This window comes from Cavia porcellus, unplaced genomic scaffold (genome assembly GCF_034190915.1).
Source record: "Cavia porcellus strain 051 isolate PalLab524CR breed Dunkin Hartley unplaced genomic scaffold, mCavPor4.1 scaffold_18, whole genome shotgun sequence".
Taxonomy (NCBI): Eukaryota; Metazoa; Chordata; class Mammalia; order Rodentia; family Caviidae; genus Cavia; species Cavia porcellus.
The window spans coordinates 11,503,737-11,525,182 of record NW_026947501.1 but is presented as its reverse complement, the minus strand read 5'-3'; positions in this window follow the sequence as shown (position 1 = coordinate 11,525,182).

Below are 21,446 nucleotides of genomic sequence, written 5' to 3'. Positions count from 1 at the left end.
ATTTAATCAGCTTGCATTCACGGCAGACCCACTATTAATTAGGTACTGGAGATACAGGGAAAAGATAAGAGTCCTTCTGTTTAAAGAGCTCACAACCCAGCAGAGGGAAAAAAATTCACCAATACAAATGAAGCAGAGAAGGTGGTGAGAGGACAGAGTCAGGAGGATGAAAATGAAACAGGGCCAGACAGAAAAACTCAACTCCAGAGGCAGGAAGCAGTGGTCCTGACACGGAGGAGCTACATGGAGGTAAAGGCCTGGAATCATTCTCATCCACTTAAGTATTCTAAGCCAATATGGCTAACTCACAAGGTTTGAGGTGGGGAATAGAGAAAAGAGATCGACAGATGGCAGTGGAACTGTCACACCTGAAGTCAAATTTGGCACAAAGAAAAAAGTTGTTGAGAAACGGCATGGTAGCTCTTAAAATTTTGATTGTCAATACCTCTAAGCAAATCATGAACGTGTCCCACAAGCACCGAACTCCAATCGGCTTACTCCAGGGCATATTAATATGTAAAGTTATCAGCTATCCACAGGGCCCACTGGCATTTGTGTTTATGATCTCTGAACCAGGTCATGACCAAAGAAAATAGTTCCAATTCTACAGTTTATTTCAAACATGCAAAGACATTTTCGGTCATCACAATAACAGGCAGGTGTTCCTGGAAGATATAACTCAGAACTAGGGAGCTGAACTGCTTGCAGCACTAGGGAAAGAAAGGTCCTCACAAGGAAGACTTAATGATCCCCAAAGCCTGTTCTGAGGCTCTCGGGGCCAAATGATCTCATGTTCAAAATTTGCACTTAATTTGTTTGGTCTATAATGCTGATTCCAATTATATATATATATTGTACCAGGAATCGAACTCACAACCTCGCACTTGCCAGGAAGCACTTACACTGCTGAGTTAAATCCCTGACCCCCTAATTATATGATTAACCTTTCTAATTTCTAGCAAGAAGAAAACTTACAGACTAAGAAAATTTGTAATTCACTCTGAGAAAGAGACAACACATTTTGCTTACATTTGAAAAGAGAGCCATAGTTTCTTCTTTGAAATAGCAGTCATATGGTAACTGGCCTCAAAATAAAGATAGTCTCTGTAAAAATAGAATGTTCCTTCTGAAATGACTTCATACCAGCACCTAATTCGACAAACCAGAGGGGAGCAAATCAAAACCACCTTTAAGGGATTTATCACTTAAATGTGGAATTTCTGGCACCAGCCTCCTTTAGATGGTAGTAAATGCAGTAGAGGGGACCCAGGGCTGCTTACTGCACACCCTGGGGAGCACACTACGCAATGGAAGTGTTTCCATTTAACAGTACAGGGCAGAGACCACAATGACCGTGGTTCACATGGGTTAATGCATTATGTTTCTCTCTATGGTCTCTCCCCTGGTGTGAAGTCCAGGAATGTCGATGTCCGCTCCCGGCCGGCAGGAAGGACACACGACAAAGTCTGGGAGTGGACAACCTTTTCTTTTTTATTTTCCTTCTCCGTACAGCCTGCCCTGGGTTCTCCCAGCTGAAGCCTCCTTTGGTCCGCTCCCCGCGGCTCCTTTTGTGCTTCAGCCTGCCCCAAAGCCTCTACCGGTCCGCTCTCCGCGGCTCCTTTTGGGCTTTTACTTCTGGGCTTCTACCTGGCTTCTACTTCCGCCCAGGGGTGGCGCCGGTATATATACGGGTACAGTGTCCAATCATGTTAAAGTAAGCAAGGCAAGCTGATTGGCTAACATCATCAGTTGCCAGGCAGACTATATTGTTGAGCGGGTTGTTTACGCGGTAAGCAGGAAACTAACATATTCGATGGGAGGGGTAATCTACCTCAGGCTTTGCTCTTTACCACAGGCCGCACGTCCGCCGCGCAAGGCGAGCTATCACAGACGCGGCTCCCAACACAGGAAGAGAACTTATAATTTTAATTGTCTTGGCAACTTCAAGGAGTGTATAGAAAAAGACAAAATGGCATGTTTCTTGGGTCTCACTGGCAAGTTGCTAGTACTTACAGACTTTCTAACTCCACAGAAGAGAAAGGACAGCCCTTCCAGTGATGATTCTAGGAAAGAACTTCCTGGAGGAGCACCTTGCCAAAAGGTGGACAATAATTCTGTGCTCAAATCACCACTTCAGTTTTTAAACTTATCAAATAGTAGACGGAAGAATGAGCCAGAAGTAGTCTTCATATAGGAATAATCATTAAAGAAGAGTAAGTCCACTCTTTTTTTTCAAAGAGAAAAACCAATAAAACAAAAACGATACCAAATTTCAAAACAAGATAATAGGAGATAAATAATGGTTAATACATTGTGTATTGTTATCTTGAAAGTAGTTGCTCAGATTGCAAAATACAGACATGAAAAAGTGATCAAACAATATAAGGACAAGCCATTCTTTTCAATGACCAATAGAAATTAATAGTATAATTATATTAGTTATAATTATATTAGTATAATTATATAAGTATATTAGTTATATTAGTGTATATATTTTTTTCTTTAAAAAATAAAACAGCATGAGACATTATGGTAGCCATTGGTGATTTTCTCTTGTGTTGTTTTGAATTCCAGCAATGCTTTTATTCTTTATTTTGATTGATTTTAGTCTGTTTTCTATTATTTGATTTAAATATGTGTGAAGATATGCACAATTTTTTTGAAGAGAACAAGAGACATTATGGTAACCGTTGTTGACTTTCCTATTATCTGGTTTTGAAGGCCAGTAATGCTTCTATTAGTTTTGTTTTGATCAGCTGTATTGTTTTGTTTTGTCTGAATTCATTGGGTATGAAAATATGGACAACTACTTCAGGAGAACAGGAGAGGCTGCGGTAGCCATTGTTGATCTCCTTTGTCTTGTTTTGAAATCTTGTGTTTTTGCATTGTTTTGTCCTGGTCTGCTTTGTCATGTTCTGTTTTGTCTTGTTGTACTCTGTTTAAAATTAAAAAAACAAAAAAGATAGAAATGATAATAGAATTTCAAACAATAGTAAGAAATTAACACTAATTAATATGTTGCATATTATTTTCTTAGAAGTAGTTGTTCAGGTTACAAGATTTAGGCATAAAGTAGTGAACAAACAAACAATGACAGCACAAACTTTTCTTTTGGCTGAACTTATAGAGACTAGCAGTATAGTTATCAATCTTGTGGATATACACATGCACACATATACATGCATGCCCACACACCTGTAATGTTTTCTCTTCTTCCTTTTCTCCTTGCTGCATCCCAGTTGTTTGCTCCTGTGAGCACTTTCTTTCCATTTCATTTCACAATATCTATTGTGCATTTTGGATCTTATTACTCTCTCAGTTTTTTTTGGTTTTTTTTCCTACACTAGGGGGACAATATGATATTTACACATGTGAGTCTGATTTATTTCTCTTTTGAGTATGGTCCCTAGTTGAGTCCATTATCTAGACAAGCCTTAAGTCTATCGTCCTTTATAGCTGAGCAGTACTTCATTGCATAAAAACACCACATCTATTTTTATCCATTCCACAGTTAATGGACATTTGGGTTGTTTCTAAGATTTAGCTATTACAAATTGTGGTGCCATAAACATGAAGGCACACATATTGCTGTGGGATGATATTTTCAGTTATTCTGGGAAAATATCCAGAAGGAGAATAGGTGGATTAAATGAGACCTCCAACCCCAACTTTTTGAAGAATCCCTACACTGATTTCCACAGTGGTTCTAACAGTCTACACTCCTACCAACAGCAGAGGAATGTTCTTTATTCCCACAGTCCCTCCAGCATTTGTTATTGGTTGATTTCTTGATGGTGGCCATTGTTTTTGGAGTGAGATGGAATCTGTGTTGTTTTAATTTGCATCTCTCAAATGACCAATTATGCTGAACATTTCTTCATGTATATATTTGCTATTTATATTTCTTCATCTGAGAAGTGTGTGTTCATCACAAATGCCCATTTTTGGATAGAGTATTTGAATTCTAGGAGCCTGATGTTTTTCAATTCTTTTTATGCTCTAGATGGAAGTCCTTTTTCTGAGGGACAGTTGGCTAAGATTTTTTCCATATGCATGGGTTTTCTTTTCACTCTGTTGGTGGTTTCTTTTGAAGTGGAAAAACTTTTTAATAGGATGAGATTCCAGTTGTTGATTCTTTGCAGTACTTCCCATGTAGTCTGTATTTTGTTCATTAACTCTGCCTAACCCTGTGCCTTCAAGATTTTTAAAAGCTTTTTGTTCAGTAGATTTAGTGTTTCTATTTTAGATCTTTGTTCATTTATTTAGATCTCTGATTTTATTTATTTATTTCTAGATCTTTGACTTTAGTTTAATGCATGATGATAGACAAAGGTCTAGTTTTAGTCTTCAGCATGTGGAAAGCCAGTTTTTCCAGCACCATTTATTAGAGGCTACTTTTCTTCCAGTGAACATGTTTGGTCTCTTTGTCAAAGATAAGGTGGCTGAGTGTATTTGCAGTTGTGTTTGCATCTTCAAATCTGTTCCACTGATCCTCAGGTCTGTTTTTTGTTTTTGTTTTTGTTTTTCTCTGTACCATACTGATTTTCTCACAGTAGCTTTGTAGTGTAATTTCAAGCCAGGGAATTCTGAGTAAGGCCATTCTTAAGTTTCAAGGGAGGGAGATTCCTACTAGGTTTTCCATTGAAAATAAAACCAGGGTTGCTATTACTGAGCCCTTTGCCTCCCTTACTGCCTCTTTCTGAGGACTAAGCCCACTGTTGATGTGCACGCTTCCTTTTTTCCACTCAGTAGCTTCATATCCATCATCCTCCCACAACTTTCACTAAGCAACCAAGCCCAGCCCAGCGCCTCTTCCTTTCTCACTGTCCCTGCCTCATTTTCCCCAGTCCTCTTATTCAAGCAATATTTGTTAAATTCTCCACGTACCAATATTCTAGGCTTAGGCTAAAAGAGTAGCAAACAAGAGAGAAATCTCTAACTCGTGGAGCTTAGAGTCTGATGGAGCAGAGTATCGATAGATAATAAGTGAGAAATAAATAAAGAAGTCATTCAACTAGCAAAAAGTACTACAAAGAAAGTCAAATAAGACATTAGGCTGCTCAGCAACAAGGGAGAAGGCTATAAAAGACAGAGGAACCATTTCCTGGGGTCAGAGGTTTATATCCGGGTCTGCCACTATAATTAGCTCTATGAGAATAACAGTGTTTCCTTGTGCCTCAGTTTCCCTGCCTACAAATGGAAATAATAGCACTACATGTTTTACAGGGTATTGTGAGGGCTAATTTTAACTGTTATATACTTTCTACAAGTGCATAAGACAGTGTCTAGTACTAACTTTTTCCTGCATATATTGATATGATCATTTGATCTTTAATTCTCTGCAGCCTGCAACTGTATATCTCCTTGTTTTTCATTTCCATTAACAGATCTGACAAATAGATCTGAACCAGCAAAGCTATGACATACTTTACATAAAGCCATATTCTTTCTTTCCTTGTCTAGTAATGGGTCTGCTAACTACAAAATAGTAATCTTTTCAAGATATAGCACTATATGCAAGTAAAAAAAAAAACAAAAACAAAAAATCATGACCTATTTCTTCTAAGATTCCAACTTTGCAAGAAAATCTTATCACTAACAAGTACCAGATCCAGCTGGGAGGCTTTCAACTCCTCTCTGCAAGCAGTTCATGGCAAACACCTTGTGTTAAACAATTTTTGAAAGGTCAGCGATGATAACAATTTTGTTAATGAGATAGATAGCCAAATAAAATGCTTCCCTGGTAATTCTCAAGTATGAAAGAAACAGCATAACTCTGATGAATAACAAGGTACACAAAAGGATTCTGGGATAGGAGGCGGCTCCAACTGGAAATATTAAAAACTTGGCCAAGTCATGTCTCCATCGTGTACATCTGTGCTACAGCAGATATTGGAGCTGTTAACAGGAAATTCATACATAAATGTTAGAAAAATAAGGTTCTTCATGTGAAACAAATAATTATTTTAGGTTGAAGAAGTAGATAAGAAGAAGGAGTTTTGCAACAGTCAAGGTAAGAACATTTGCTTCTGTCATACCTCATTTACTAAATTAAATTTTTGAATACTTTGGAATTTTATTCCTTATTGTTGGCCTTATTATAGGGTAAAACACAAAATTAGTGTCAAAGGACACTAATTTATTCCTAAATGTTGAAACTGTTATCCTAAATGTGCTTTAGAAATAGCATATTTCATTTACAGATTGATATATATTGTCTTAAGAATACATTTAACTTTAAATATATTGATGAAACAGTTTCCCTTTTTAAAATATCATTGTGAGTTGTAATTTTTTTAAACAAAGATATTTCCAGTATGCATTGATCAATTATTCCAGGAAAAAGTATTTTATCACTTAAACTACATTACATTGATTATCTATTATCTACTCATATTAAGAAGCTTCTGTCATCAGTTAGTGTTTACTAAACAATCAATAAAATCTAAGTGAAACTAGAATAAGCTCAAACAAGTAAGTAGGCAGAAATTCAGAGAAAGTTGACATCATGTCCACTTTAGAAAGGCAGCCTTTGTAAGAGATCATTTCTGCTTAACTTATCTAATTTATCTTTTTTAACACCATCAAAGTTAATAATGGATGACATCTTATAGCTTCACTGATGCACCGACTTGTCAATAAAACAGAAATTTAGAAACTAATTCATCAATGCATGATTTTTAATGGGACTGTGGATGATTAATTTTAAATCATTAGACCTTCCAATTAAAAAAAAACCCTAGAAAAAGAGAGCTAATTAATAGGGAAGTGGCTAGCTGTACCCTATCTCTTCAACAAATTACTCAGAGTTCCTGTTGCAGCCCAAGTTACAGGTGGCACTTTTCATTTGAGCACTTTTGGTAGAATAGGGAGGAGATGTGTGCGTAGCAAAGAGTGAGGTCCAGATACAATTTTTGTGGGTGTGTGTGTGCACATATATCCTTCATAAATATCTCTCCCAGACGCCAGTGAATCTAATATATTCAAGACAAATAAGAGGGAATACAGATTTTTCTTATTTGCTTGTTCAGGGATCTTAAGGAATTTCCTCATTTCTTGGTTTGTATTTACTGGTAGGACGGCACTGCTGATCACATATTGCCTACTGACATTTTCATCATCCATTGAGTGTCCAAGATGGAATAAATCTTTGTGACTGTCTGAGTCACCGTAGGTCCTTCATGATCAGTGAAGCGGAAGTTCAGGGACCTCAGGAGACCTGTCCATGGTCACAGAGCACAGAGCTGAGAGTCAGCCAGGACTCTTTCAATTCCCACACCCTGAATCATTCCACTCCACCACGCTTCTCTGATCTTCCTGCTAAGAACATGTCTTCTGATACTAACAACAGAGAAATTAATGAGTCTGAAAGTTAAAGATCTGTTTTAAACAAATTGATTCATTATTATTTAATTGAGGAAGCTTCAGAACAATAAAGCCTTGCTTACCAAAACTGGATAAGCAGCTTGTGAAACACTTGAGCTCAAGAAATGCAAAACCTGTCACAAGTCGATATGCGCTGCCTTCCTGTTTGATAAATGGCACCTGATAGTTTCAGAAGTATCAGAAACTAATGGTGTCCCGGCACTCCATCAGCATACATTAATGGGGTCAGGAGCATAAAATATAAACAGTAATGTACATATTGATTGTTCCGTACACTTGAAGCCCAACAAACATTTGAAAGGTCAGTCATTTTACGTGCATCAAATTACAAATAAAGTTGTTTACTTGAAGCTGGAAACTTGGCTCTCTACACAAATTTATCTCATGACCTATGAACTTAATCGTGCCATAACTTTGTTAGTTTCCTTGGGTATGAAAAATGTACTAGAAATGCTTAACCCTATAAAGCATACAGCAATGCATACATTAGCAGGAAAAAATTTGGTGGGAGAAATCTATAAGCTGAATTAATATCATGAAACAGTGATTTCCTCTGAATAAACATGCTTCAAGATATTTGTGAGTCAGTTACTACGTGACATAACAAATGACTGCACACTTTTAGGACATTAAAAATGCAAGTTTGTGAAATTCAATCTCATAGTATCTTAGTAAAAATTTGATTTGGTCAGTTCGGACTTGAATTTTAACTTTACACATTTATTTCTGCAATGAAAGATTCCTTCCTCCTCAGAGCCCTTCCAGAATAGAATTTAAAAGCTATTTGAAGGTCATCAGTACAGAGCTGTCGCTTTATTAGCACTTGCACGGTAGGAAGTACCTCTCAGAAAGTTCGACTTCTGTCTAGAGGTCTTTCTATTGCTTCAACTGGATAATAGTTCTCAGCTCCATGGCCCAGTTCTTTCCCTGAGGTGAGATGTGTTTGTAGTCAGTATCCTACCGCTGACTTTAGGACAAAGGGAATTGAGGACTTGCAATTCATGTTCCCTTTATGAGAACAGCAATGCTACTTCTCTTCTGACATGGCTTCAATTATCCTTAGCTTAGAGACTTCCCCCATTCACTGCCAAGTGTGACTGTCTGGTTAAGAATCAAGCTGGTAGAGACAGCTCTCAACAAATAGCCAAAGCAAAACAATATCCTTGTAAAAGGTTTGTAAAATAGATTACTACAATTTCTGAAATTTCTTCTGGCAGAAATAGATGAATGAAAATACACGTGCTTTAAGGTAGGTAGCTTTAATAGTAAGCATTTTTAATTGTTTTCTTTGTGCCAAGAAGAACAGAATTTATTCTAAATTCTTTAGAATGAACTTTTTCACTGATTCTTCCAAGATTTGACAATAGCTAAAGTTAGCCATTTTGAAAATCAGCTTTCCTTATTCATGAATAATACCATTTTTATAAACATGTATAAACACATATCACATTAGTTTCTAGCAACTGATAGCCAATAAAATAACACATTAGTTTACTTTTTAAAAAAATCTTGATTCTAATAAGGAATACAAAATAGTTAAAAACCCACAAAATAAATAGCGGTAATTTATTTGGTAGTCAAATGATTTTATTCTAATGTTAAAGACATAATTTTGTAATTTTATAATAGAATAATTGTCTATAGAAGAGATAGTTCTATTTTAAAATACACCTGGAAAGTTAAATGAACCAAATGAATTTATAAATATTCTTTGATCAATTATACTTGATCAAAAGAGAATATGTATGTCAAAAAGAGACCTTTGGCTTCTTTCTTAAAGCACACTCACTATGCCTCTAATTTCTAACATAAGTTGCATTTCATTAAACAAAGCTAAATAGACTTGTGTTACTGTTTTCTTGCTGTTTAGGCTTTAAAAGGGCCCAAAACCAGAGTAGCATAAGCATATTTTATAATAAACAAAACTCAAGTTTACAGAAGTAACTTTTTAAGTAAAGAAAATTCAGAATCTCTGATTTGTTTTGAATGATTTTGTTTTTTTGTTTTTTGTGACACCGGGTTTTGAATGCAGGGCCTCTGCTATACCCGCAAACTTCCTTTTTATTTTTTATTTTGAGAAAAAGTCTCACTAAGTTCCTAAGTTGCCCGGGCTGGGCTAGAACTTTTTATCTTTCTCCTTCAGTCTTCCAGAGTACCAGTCTTTCAGGCATGTCCAGTGTGATTGTTTTTAATAAATAAGTTTACCCTGATATTCAGACTATAAATATTTTGCTCTGATACCATTAGGATGTAGGGTGTTAGAGCAAAACTAAAGAAAAGCAGCATCTTTTAATTGAAAACACTATCTTAGCAATTTCAAAGTTGTACCTTTTACTGAGCTTTCTCTTTAATTGCATAAGACCTGCTGGTTAAGCATCTCCCCTAAATAACCTACCTGTATTTCAGATGCTAATTTTTTGAGCCTTCAATTATAAACCAAGACTTTGAAGATCCATGAACAAGAAGAAAAACTTTTAACTCAAGACAAAAGAACCCTGTTATTCACTGCTTATGATCAAACATAAAACTATGTAGCAGTCTACCAAGGAGATAGATATTCAGAGAAAAAATAAAAGTACATTTCTCTCTTTGTCTAGTACTTCAAAAGCTGGGCTAATCCTTCCAGGCCTAGATCAAATGCAGGTCTCTCCTCTTCCTCTCCTCCCTACCTAGGATTCTTCTTGAAAGTGTGCCATTCAGCTCTGTGGGGAATAACTCCACAGGGCCCAGGGGCTGGATTGCCGAATCCAGTACACGGCATTTCAGTTTTGGAAGACTGGAACTAGGCTCTTTGTTTCTCCTGAATATCAAGACTGTTCTCTGCCACAGTACCAAGCTCAGAAGGTTTCATTTCAACACCAGCTTTATGGTGATGTTAAAGGGAAACGAGAGTCCCTTCTGGGATGGTGAACATCACATTTGTTAGGTTAAGCGGCATGCTCCTACCTTTGCTTGTCCCTGACAGGACTTATCCCAGGACTCTCCTGGGAAGCCTTTGGCAGCAACTGCAAATGACAGACGCCAGCAGGAATATCTAAGAAGAGGTGTAGGACCCGCCCAGCTGCCTACTACAGAGAAAGGGCCTCTGCAGAGCTGTGCTGGACATCCACTTTCAAACTGCCTTCTTGTCCTTGGCCATGGTAGATCTTGCTTCTTTTCATGCAGCAGATGTTTGCAAAGATTTGTAACACAGTATTGTGGCTTCTAAGATACTACTACAAAATCTTACCTTTTAAGGGAACTTGAGTAGATTCTCCAACTTTAAAAGGAACCAGGAAGATTTCTCCTGAGTTTGCATTCAGATAGGAGAAATCATGATAAGAAAAAGCTAGAGCTTTTCCCACATAACTCCACTATTCCAGGTTGCTTCTTACCATACCTCAGTAAGGAGACATTCCTAGATTTAGGACTTTTCCACACCAAAGCGGAAACAGACCAGGTCACACTTTCTCTGCAAACAATCAGACTAGTCACACACTAGACACCACTGCAAGAGCATGAGGACTACGACTAATCTTCACCCTTTATTAGAAATATTCTGTACGTAGGGTACTCTGTGCCATGGGTCCATTCACCGCTGGTACTCTGGCTGCTTCTCCAAGCATGGCCCATAGACTGGCACCATAGAATAGCCCAGGAGTTTGTTAGAAATGCAAAACTTCAGGTTAACCCAAGCTGACTGAAGCAGAATTTAACAAGATTTCTCAAAGGATTCATATGCAGAGTCAAGTCTGAGAAGCATTGGTCTACAGCTTCTGAGAACAAGATACTCTCCTGCCTCAGTGCACTGATTTATATTGCACTAGGAGCACTTGAGCACAAATCTAATTCTCAAACTCTAGAAAATATGAGCAAACATCAGTGTATCTATATTATAGTTAAGAAAATCAAGATCAAATAGTAAATGATTAGCAGCAATGAAACTGAAACTCAGAATCCCCAACTCCTAGATATCTGCCCTTTGTGCTGCTTGTACCTGTCTGTTTCAGCTGATCCGGCCGGAAGAGCTGGACCTTGAGAACTGGCATCACTGGTGGGGTAGAAAGAGAGCTCAAGTCTCGGTTCTGCATTACTCATCCCCATGACTCTAAACAAATCACATCGTTATAGTAAAGTTTGGAAGCCCAACACAACAAAAGACATTTGTAAAATAAAGTTAATAAAATAAGTTAGAAACGCAGGGCCACCATCTAATAAGAAATAGCAAATACTACAAAAATATACACATTTTAACTTATAATCTAATTTCTGAAAACACAAACTCTAAGGCATATGCCCAAAGAAGAAAATGGTATAAGAAGTAACATGGATCATTTAGTTATAATCTCCCATCAGGATATGGCAAATTAAATAGCAGAATATTTACTGGTTTTAAATTATGTTTGCCAATCAAAAATTCTGGTATAATATGAAGTGGAAAAACAGGTTATAAAATTATGGTACATTATGATCCCACCTATATAAAGCTGGTTACACTTCCGGGAAAAATGAAAAACACTTGTGAAATCTATTGAATTCTTTATCAAGATAAATAGAACACAGGTGATTGTTTTCTAACTTGTAGCAGTTTTAAACTAATTTTATTTCATTAAAAGAAAATAATATTATGAATAGGAAATGAAGACAGATACAGAAATCCTGAGGCCTAATACAATTACTGTAAATTATTCTTAAATGTGCCCCTGAAGCTCATGGATAATAATAACAAATTGAGCAAATGCTAAGCACTTGCTAAGTGCTCCTATTCATCAGCATTGTTCACTATCTGATTTTAGTAACATTATCACCCCCATTTACGGAAGGGATACCAGAACCTGCAGTATTCCACTTCCTTGAAACTGGGATAATAATACCTACGTTGCTGTCTGGATTAGATCAAATACTGGATCCCACATCTGTATGGTTGTAAATAAAAGTCATAAAGAAAGACAGCAACTAAACCGTGGAAGAAGCTAAAACTAATTTAAGGGACGGTGGTGCTGCCCCAATGCCTGGTGTTCAAATCAAGGACACAGCTCGGCAGGACTTGCAGCCGGTTCTCGGGTCTCATTGGCCTGGTCTGTACTGAGAAGTATACATTGTTGATACGCTTTATTAAGCTTATTTTAGAGGTGCAGCATCTCTGGAGGTGCTTCAACGCAGTTAGATCCCACTGAAACATGGGGGGGGTGTTTGTTTGTTTGTTTGTTGTTTCTTTCTTTTTTTTTTTTTTACCAGGTTTGGACAAAACACAACAGTTTCTGTTCTTTCGCCTCTGTAATGAAAGGTTAGATTAAACGACATGTAATATCTGTTTAACTTTTGAGATTCTGATACTAACAACATATCAACAAAAACCAAGAAACCCCACACATTCATCGCAACGCAAGGCTGTGTGTGAACCTGGCCAAGCCTTCTTTAGGGGACCCCCAGGAAGCCGAGGGCTCTCTGCCCACACTGCTGCCCCATCTGGAGGCGCCTCTCCGCCCTCTCCTTTGCTTTTCTTTGCTCTCAGAATAACTGTCAGCAAGATTCATTTAAGCCACGTGTTCCCTCTCCCCAGGGCATTTGCCTTTGAATTCTCCCTCTCAATGCAGTGAAAATTGTGTCCTGCTCCCAAGAGAAAGGATGTCAGGCAGAGGGGAGGTGCTGTGTACCGAGCAGGACCCCTGCCTGCCTGCCTGCCAGCAAAACCAGTTTCCTGGATGAGGTCCACCCCATTTGGAGCAGGACGAAGGGCAGGTGAGGGAAACCCAGAGAAGGACAAAGCCTGAACTCTGATACTATCTACTCAGGTTTCCTCCAAATGTCTTCATCCATTTGTTCACAAAAATATATACAGCTGCAGCTTCTTGAAAAATGATGGGAAACAACCAATCGTATAGCATTGGAAACAAACTTATAACTAACTTTGACACTGCAAACAATCATCCCTTTGTTACTTTAAATAACAAAATCCCCTTCTGGATGTGCAGTTTATTTAAAATGTTTTACATAAAGACTTTTAATTGTTCATCATACAGTACATCATCCCCTCGAATCACTGCAAAATTTATACCACATGCCACATTGTGGAAAATGTTAGAAGTACAGCTTTGTGTGACTACAATCATTAGTTAATTATTTTAAAAATTCTTTACGAGGTCTTGACAATGCAGTTAAACATTAACAATTGTTTGCTGTAATATATCATACAGCATATAAATTGTTGTTCTTGTGACGTATAATACCTTTCTTTCAACATTTGGGAGAACTGAAAAAACATTAAAAGCATTCCAACTTAGTACAATATTCCAATGAGAATAATTGAAAATTGTAATTTGAAATAATTTTACTTAGAAGACCTGTTTGTTTAACTTTCAAATTTTAAATTTCTATTTTCTTATAATACTCTATTTAGAATATAGAATATATTTGGAGAGCATAGAAATGCTTTCCAAAATTCTAAATGAACTATGTGAGATAGAAATCATATTTTATATTTATGGATTTTAACAATTATCTAAAGTTATTCATTAAACATGCAAAATTTTTAAATGTAATGTAAAATAAATTTTTACTTTAAACATATGCAATCCGGTGCAATTCATGGAAAGCAGTGTCCTTTCCGGCTCCTTCATCTTTCCAACTGATACACCGTCATCTACACACGTGTAGCATGAACGGTACCACACTTGACTTAATTGATTTTATCATCATTAAGCCTGTTAATTTTTTAATTGATTATGCCAGAGAAGGGAAGTATGTGTGTTTTGAATGAGATTTCTTTTACAAAGCAAGAGTTCAACTCATCAAAGTCTTTGTTTCTGGAAAGAAGTGAATTTGTTGGTGCTGTTGTTTTAGCTACTGAGGACTTCCTAAACCATTCATCATTTGGCTGCACAGACGGCAAAGCCACACAAAATGATACACAATTTTCTAATTTGGAGCATTAGTTATTTGGAGTTTGAGCATGGTGTTCCTCAATCCACAAAGTTCTTGTGTAGATATTCATTTAGAAAGAACATAGAATAATCAATTCACTTGGCTCAAATCTGACAGATTCCAAGAGTAAATTTTTATCCCAACATCAATGTTACAATGTACACAAGTTTAACTGCAGTTGGGGACTTTGATTCGGTGCTCTTGTTAGCATTTTATGGTACAGGCGTGGATGAGGAGGGGGGTAAAGCTTTGACAGATGGTACTCAGCATTTGACTCCTGCTGAGCTCAGCAGGACCTGTGGTTTCCAAGGTTAGGGCTGTCAAAATGGCTCTGTCTATCAAGTGAATAACAAAGTGTAGACCGCCTGTCTGTTTCCTACACAAAACTTAAATTTCATGTGCCATGATTGCCAGTCTTCCTGATGATTTAGTAACTTCTAAGGAGAAGAACGGGGCTTCTGACGCAGCCTCACTCTTTAAGAAACTACTTGGAAAAGGGAATTCTCTGGGGCTGAAAGAGGTAGGCCATGGTCTGATCTTTCTTTAGTCTCTCTCTAAGGTTTCATGACTTGAAAGGTTTCAAAAGCCACAAAAGTTCATTTTTGGGAAAAAGCTGAATGTGAACCTTTCAAAATGAACTTAATGATGTCTGTCTCTCAAAAGAGTAAAATGTTTTTATTAAGAAGGGTAAATACTTATTGAACTAGAAATATTGAAAATGAAATTGGAAATGTTTCTATTAAGAAATACATTGATGTCTTAGATGTATTTCTAAGGATTTTTTCTTTACTTTCCATAATTCCTAATATTAAAAACACTCCCTTTTTATTTTACTTACGTCTAAAGCTTTCAGATGCTCAGAGAAAGTACCTGAAGCTGAAAGACAGAAAGTTGAATAATTTCACCAAAATGTGCCTCTTCTCGCGTACCGTGCAGCTCTGTTCCTTGGTGAGTCTGATGTTTTCCTCTGTGCATATTTTGTGATTTTAAGATTGTTATTGACTTCCTGGGATTATAATAAAGGATCCCATTTGTAAATTCATACATCCAGGTTTTTTATTAAGACTATCCTGATACTGGACTGGGATAAGCTTTTGAGTAAGTTAATAACTGTATTTTAGTGCTTATTTTATTTTAAGTACCTAAACTTTAGGGGGAAACAACTCCTGATTGTTATTTCAAAAGAAAAAAGAAAATTAAAAATAAAATTTTAAAGTAGATTTTGAAAATAAGAGGCAGACTTTAATCCTGCCTTCCTGCTCAGCATTTTAGTTGCTATTTTTGAACAGTTGATATAAGGATACCTTCTGGGTCTCTTTGATGCTGTCTTGAGCAAATATATTTAGTAGAGGGATGATTGTTAACCACTTAGCTTCTCTGAAAAGATGACCTTCTTCCCACAACAGAGTTGAAGGATTCTCCTCTGTAAATAAGCAGTTTATGTAAACCCCATATTCATAAAATGAATGTTATTTGGAAGGGTAACTAAATGTTATGATTCCCAATATATATAATTACAGTGAGCATTAAATAAAAGCTTTTTTAAAATATTTGAATTATTTATCATCTTTTAAAAACTTTTTTAACGACCTTAGCTTAGTAGTTTCCTGATACCAGGTTGTTCACTACAAGGTAAATATTCAATAAATGTCATTAAACTGAATTTAAAGAAATACTGAATTTGATTTAGATATAACAGGAATTATTAATTTGAAATAAAAGGTATACAGCTCCTACACCAGATCATAAGAAATTTCCAAATGCCACTTAGCACAAGCCCTTTTCCATTTGCTCTTGATTTTTATCCTGCTAATATATAATGCTTTCAGTCATCTCAGTGGATAACAATGAATAAACAAAACCTGGGTGAGGACCCCAAACCCAAATGCAGTTTTCTTCTTTTCTTCTTGTTCTGCCTCTTGCTTGCTTTGTCCAGCAGGGCAGTGGCTAAGCTGCTTGCTAAGCGCCTTCTTCTCACCCAAGGAGCTTGTGTTTGATTTGCTGAATCAAATTTGCTTTTTGTGTATTTACATTTTTAAGAGTCTCTGATGGCTTTTGTCATGTGACTTTGGGGAAATAGTGCTGGTGAAATTTCATCCAAGTTCATAAAGTATAAGACTGTGGGAATCAGGTCCATCCCTGGAAGGAAGTCGGCAATCCCAGAGGAAGGAAACAGAATCAAAATATAGACGATGTTTGAGCACTGTAATCATGTGTTTAACCATTTGGCAAAACCTGCCTGTTCTAACCCGCAGCACTGGCCCAGCTCTCAGACCCGTGAGTCGAAATGCCCAGAACTAATATGACTAATATACCCTACCTGCACCGGGCTCCTCAGTTGTCTTTGTTATTGTGTTGTTGTTGTTTTGTTTACGTAGTAAAATACAGGTAGAGTTTATCATTTCAGTCATTTTCAACTTGCATTTACATTGTTGTTCAACCAGCCTCTAGAGCTTTTTGGGTGCTAAAACTGAAACCCTGCACCTATGAAACATCTCGCCCTTGCCCCCTGCTGGCAGCCTGGCAAACACCATTCTACTTTGTTTTTATGGCTTTTGCTGCTCTAGGGGCCTTCTATGAATGAAATCACACAGTGTTTGTCTTCTTGAAACTGGTTCATTTTGTTTAGACTAATGCTTTCAAGATCTAACCATGTTGCAGCATGTGTCAGACTGACTTTCCTTTTTTAAATCTGAGTAATAGTCCCCTGTGTGTGGACACCACCATCCCTGTTTTCCATGTATCTGTCAGTGTGTACTCGTGTTCTACCCTTTTGGCTACTGTGAATAATGCTGCTATGAAGATGAGATACAAATTCAGTTGATTTTTTTGAACATGATCACTGCATGCTGCAGAGTAAACTAAGTCCAGAGCACACAGTGGAAAAAGACAGACAGAAAATTATAACAATAACAATAATAGAAATGCTTATTGAGTGCTTACCTTGTTCTAGACACTGTGCCACACATATCACTGGTCTTACCCTTGCTGGAAGGCATTGTTATTACGTTTAATCCATGGAAGCAAAAACTGAAGCACAGACATGTTGGTGAACCAGTTCAAAGTCACTCAACTAATGCATCACTGGGATGCAAATGTGAAAATGGAGCCCAGAACCTGCACTTACAGAAAGCAAGAAATCTTAAGATTTGTATATTTTTTTCTTTCTCATTTTTATCGGTACCAGGGATCGAACTCACAACTGCCTGCTTGCAAGGCAGGTGCTTATGCCACTGAGCTAAATCCCCAGCCTCAAGAGTTGTATTTTATAGAGCCTCAGCCAAGTAGCCAAAACTTCTGCCCTAAGGGAAGAATTCCTTGACGGCTGCTCATTGTAGCCTGGGGGCGGGTGGGGGAGCAGCACTGGAAGCTAGAACAACCAGGTCTGTCAACAGTGAGCTGACGGGCTCTAAAAGAGCCCCGAAGGGTCAGGCCTATGAAACGAGTGGTTGGACCAAGAGTGCTTCAGTCTGGCCTCTACCAATCCCTCATCCCGCATGAGATTTACTATCTAATATTTTATGCCTGGGTTATTCCATCTACTTGAACATAAGGAAGTAATTTAAAATTTTCAAATATATGCTGAAGTCTCCAAACTTTAATGTGTAATGATATGATCCTCGTTCAACCAATATTCAAATCATTCCTTAATATTTAAATATCATTTGTACCACAATAATGAAAGTATGCCAACAGTAACGCTGTAGGTGAAGTCAGTGGGGTTTTTTCTTTCAAATGGCCCTGAGATATGCAAAATGGAAAAGTGTAAATAGTGTTCACCAATATAAATTCATTTAATTAGGCTTCTAGAATTCCCACCCCCCTGCTATTGAGGGATATAAGAAAAACAGGTTAAGTTAATTGACATTTTCCTCTTCATAGTCAACATTTATCACTTAAAAGTCTCTAAAAATATCGACTTGAAACACTCTCATCATAGTTTAGCCTTTTGCTTCTCTGGTTATGAACTTAGGTTCCAGATATTTTGTGTTCACTTTCAAAGCATGACCCTCACTCTTACTGACTGAAGAAATTGTACCTGAGGAGAGAAAGAAAAAATATTTCAGGAAGGAAAAATATTAAAGACTTTTTAAAATTTAGAGGTCCCAGAGAGGAAAATTGGAATACTATTGAGCTAGTCTGTCAATATATGCACATTTACAACGCCATGTCGAATGTTTCCTATGCAAACTAGGCTCAAAAGAAAACTCTGAGATGCAGTATTATTTGAATGCTATGCAAATCGAGTGGCAAACACTTATTTAACCAAAGTCCAGATGTTTCACATGCAGTTCACACAAGTCTGCAAATTGATTGATCAGGTCTGCAAATTTTTTCAGGAATGTTTGTAGATAAAGTTCACTATTAACTTAAAGTTACTATTTTCTTTTGCAGACCATTTACAGCAAGACAATTTTATTTTAAACTAAATTATTTTATTTTAAACAAATAATTTAATAAATTATTATAAATAATATAATATAATATAAATTGATTAATCATAAATAATTACAATGGAATCTTCAACATTCTAATTCGCAAGTTGCCTGTCCTACAGATAGTAATCACATACAGCAAAGACAGAAAATTCAGTGATGAATAGGGCATATTTCCTTCTCTGCCCACAAGGAGTCTGGCAATTCTGCAAAGGAAACAGGAGAGGGAGCTGTCTGTTTAAGAATTAACCAGTCCTCTCAAACTATGTCAAAGAAATACAGAGCAAAATCTAATAATTAAGACCTATTTAGTCTTGTATTTTATAGCAGCACTGTAAATTTTATGGTGCATTTAATGTAAGAAATAAAAGTAGCATTAAAGGCAAAAGCACTGTTATTTAACTAAAAAACAAAATAAACTCTTAAAAGAACAACTGAAAATACACTCACTTTTGGGAGGTGGGGGTTTATCTCACAACTATGGTAAAATGTAGACCCAGAACGTATGCCCAAAGCGAAAATATTCTGGGGCCGTACATATCATTCATGTGGATGGTGACTGTAAAATGAAACCCTGGCTTTAAAAATGATAACATCTGGAAATAATGGCAGAAAAGACAACAGTTGAGATGCATCTGTCTTGAAAATACTATGTAATAAGATTTACTTAATATATTTGACAGAAAAAAACTGTTTTGTTCCCCAATTTGTTGCAACATCTGAAAGTTCAAGAGGTTGTGACCCCTCTTTAAGAAAGCATCTCCCACCACCTGCAAATACCCCAGGAAAAGCAGTTGGAAACAATAAAACACGTGCTAGTTAACGGTTACCAAGGAAACGGTTCTGGTTCACCAATCAGAGCGCCTGCTCTTCCCAGTGGCTTTGTCCGAGGGAGACAAGCGCCAGCTGTTAGTGAATAACCATTGTTATAGATCATCAGGAAATCACAGTCAGCAGGCAACCCAGCCCCACTGGAAGTTTATTTCTCATATTTGTTCATCACCAGGGCAATCCTCCACCTTTAAAACATCTCTGTAGTCTAGGTTAACTAAATAACGTCCTGCAGGCAATACCGTCTAAAGGAGGCAACTAACAAAGCGGTCTTTTTATGCAGCTGATTTCTACTTTTGATACTAACTGGATCATTCTCCTGCCCCCTTAGTTTTCCTGTTCCAATTGCAGGGCCAACATCCGAGACCACTTTTTGGTTAAGTGCTATTTCTCCTTCCCTCGACTAGCCTCAGATACATACTCTCCATATTCCACGATGCCAGCCAGAGCCATGAAGATCATTCGAGGTCACTCCCCTTTCCCGATGACCAATGTGACTGGCAAATGAGGGGCCCCACAGAGGCAGTTTGGGGAGGTTACAAAAAGGGGCTGAGAGGGCTGCCCGGATCACATTTCAACCAGAACAGGCCACTTCTATCAAATTTCTATTTCTTCATAAATTTATCAGCTCATACATTTTCCTTTAAATAACACTATTTGGGTTTTCAAAGTTTAAAAACTCATGTGCAATAAAACTATCCAATCACCAGACTCATTTTTAAAACTAGAGACATTCAAATTTCAGGTTTCCAGAGCATTAGGGGTTTAATACTACCACTCTGTCCTAACAATAAATAAAAAGCTGAACAAACAAAACAATAAACAAATATTCTTAAAGTCATGTGAAGATTGAGGTCACAGTGCAGACCACTGTTTCCAAAATTGGAAAGACAGGTGAACAGAGAGAATCACATCTTAACAGAGCAGAAACCTCCTTAGAAACCAGTGCCAGGTAGAAAACCTAAATTCCAATTGCTAGAGGATCGATATATGTAAATTTGAACTGGGCATAGTGGCACACCCCTATAATCCCAGCACTCAGGAGACTGAGGCAGCACAATAGCCATGAGCTCAAGGCCAGCCTGGGCTACATAGTGGTTCAAGGCCAACCTGAACTACATAGCAAGACCCAGTCTCAAAAGAAAAAATATGTATACGATTGAAACTTAAAAGTTTCAGGGAGACCACTTAGTGTGAGCCCCAACACACACACACACACACACACACACACACACACACACACACTCTTGATGAGCAAGATAAGAATTGAATCTATCTCTTTGACCCTATCCAGGCAAAAAGAGTGATGTGGTATATACTAGTTGCTGAGAAACAATAACAATAAAAACAACACAGAATTCCATACTCGGTGAAATTCTTCTTTCAAATTTATTTCAAAGAGAAATAAAGACTTTCTGAGACAAACAAAATTGAGAGAATTTATTGTCAGGAGATCTGCTTTGCATGAAATGTTAGAAGTTTTTCAGACAAAAGGATACTGTTTTGGTCAGAAACTCAGATTTATACAAACAAGGAAGAAAATCAGAAAAGGAATAAGCAAAGGTAAAATAAAGGCTTATTTTTCTTACTAATTAATTTATACATGTTCAAAATATTAGAATTTATTCAATTATCTGTACTTTTGTGTGTTCTGTATATGTATACACACATAATATATATGTGCTTAGACAAAAGTGAGATGGATATAAGAAACAAAATGGAGGAATTAGGACTGTTTTGCTTTTATAAAATATCTGTATCACCCATGAAACATAGTGTGAATTAAACCTGCAATAATTGTGAATGTGTGTCACAAAATCTAGAGCAACTACTAAAAACAGTAAAAAAAAATGTATAATTGATATGCTGACAAAGATAAAATTTAATCAT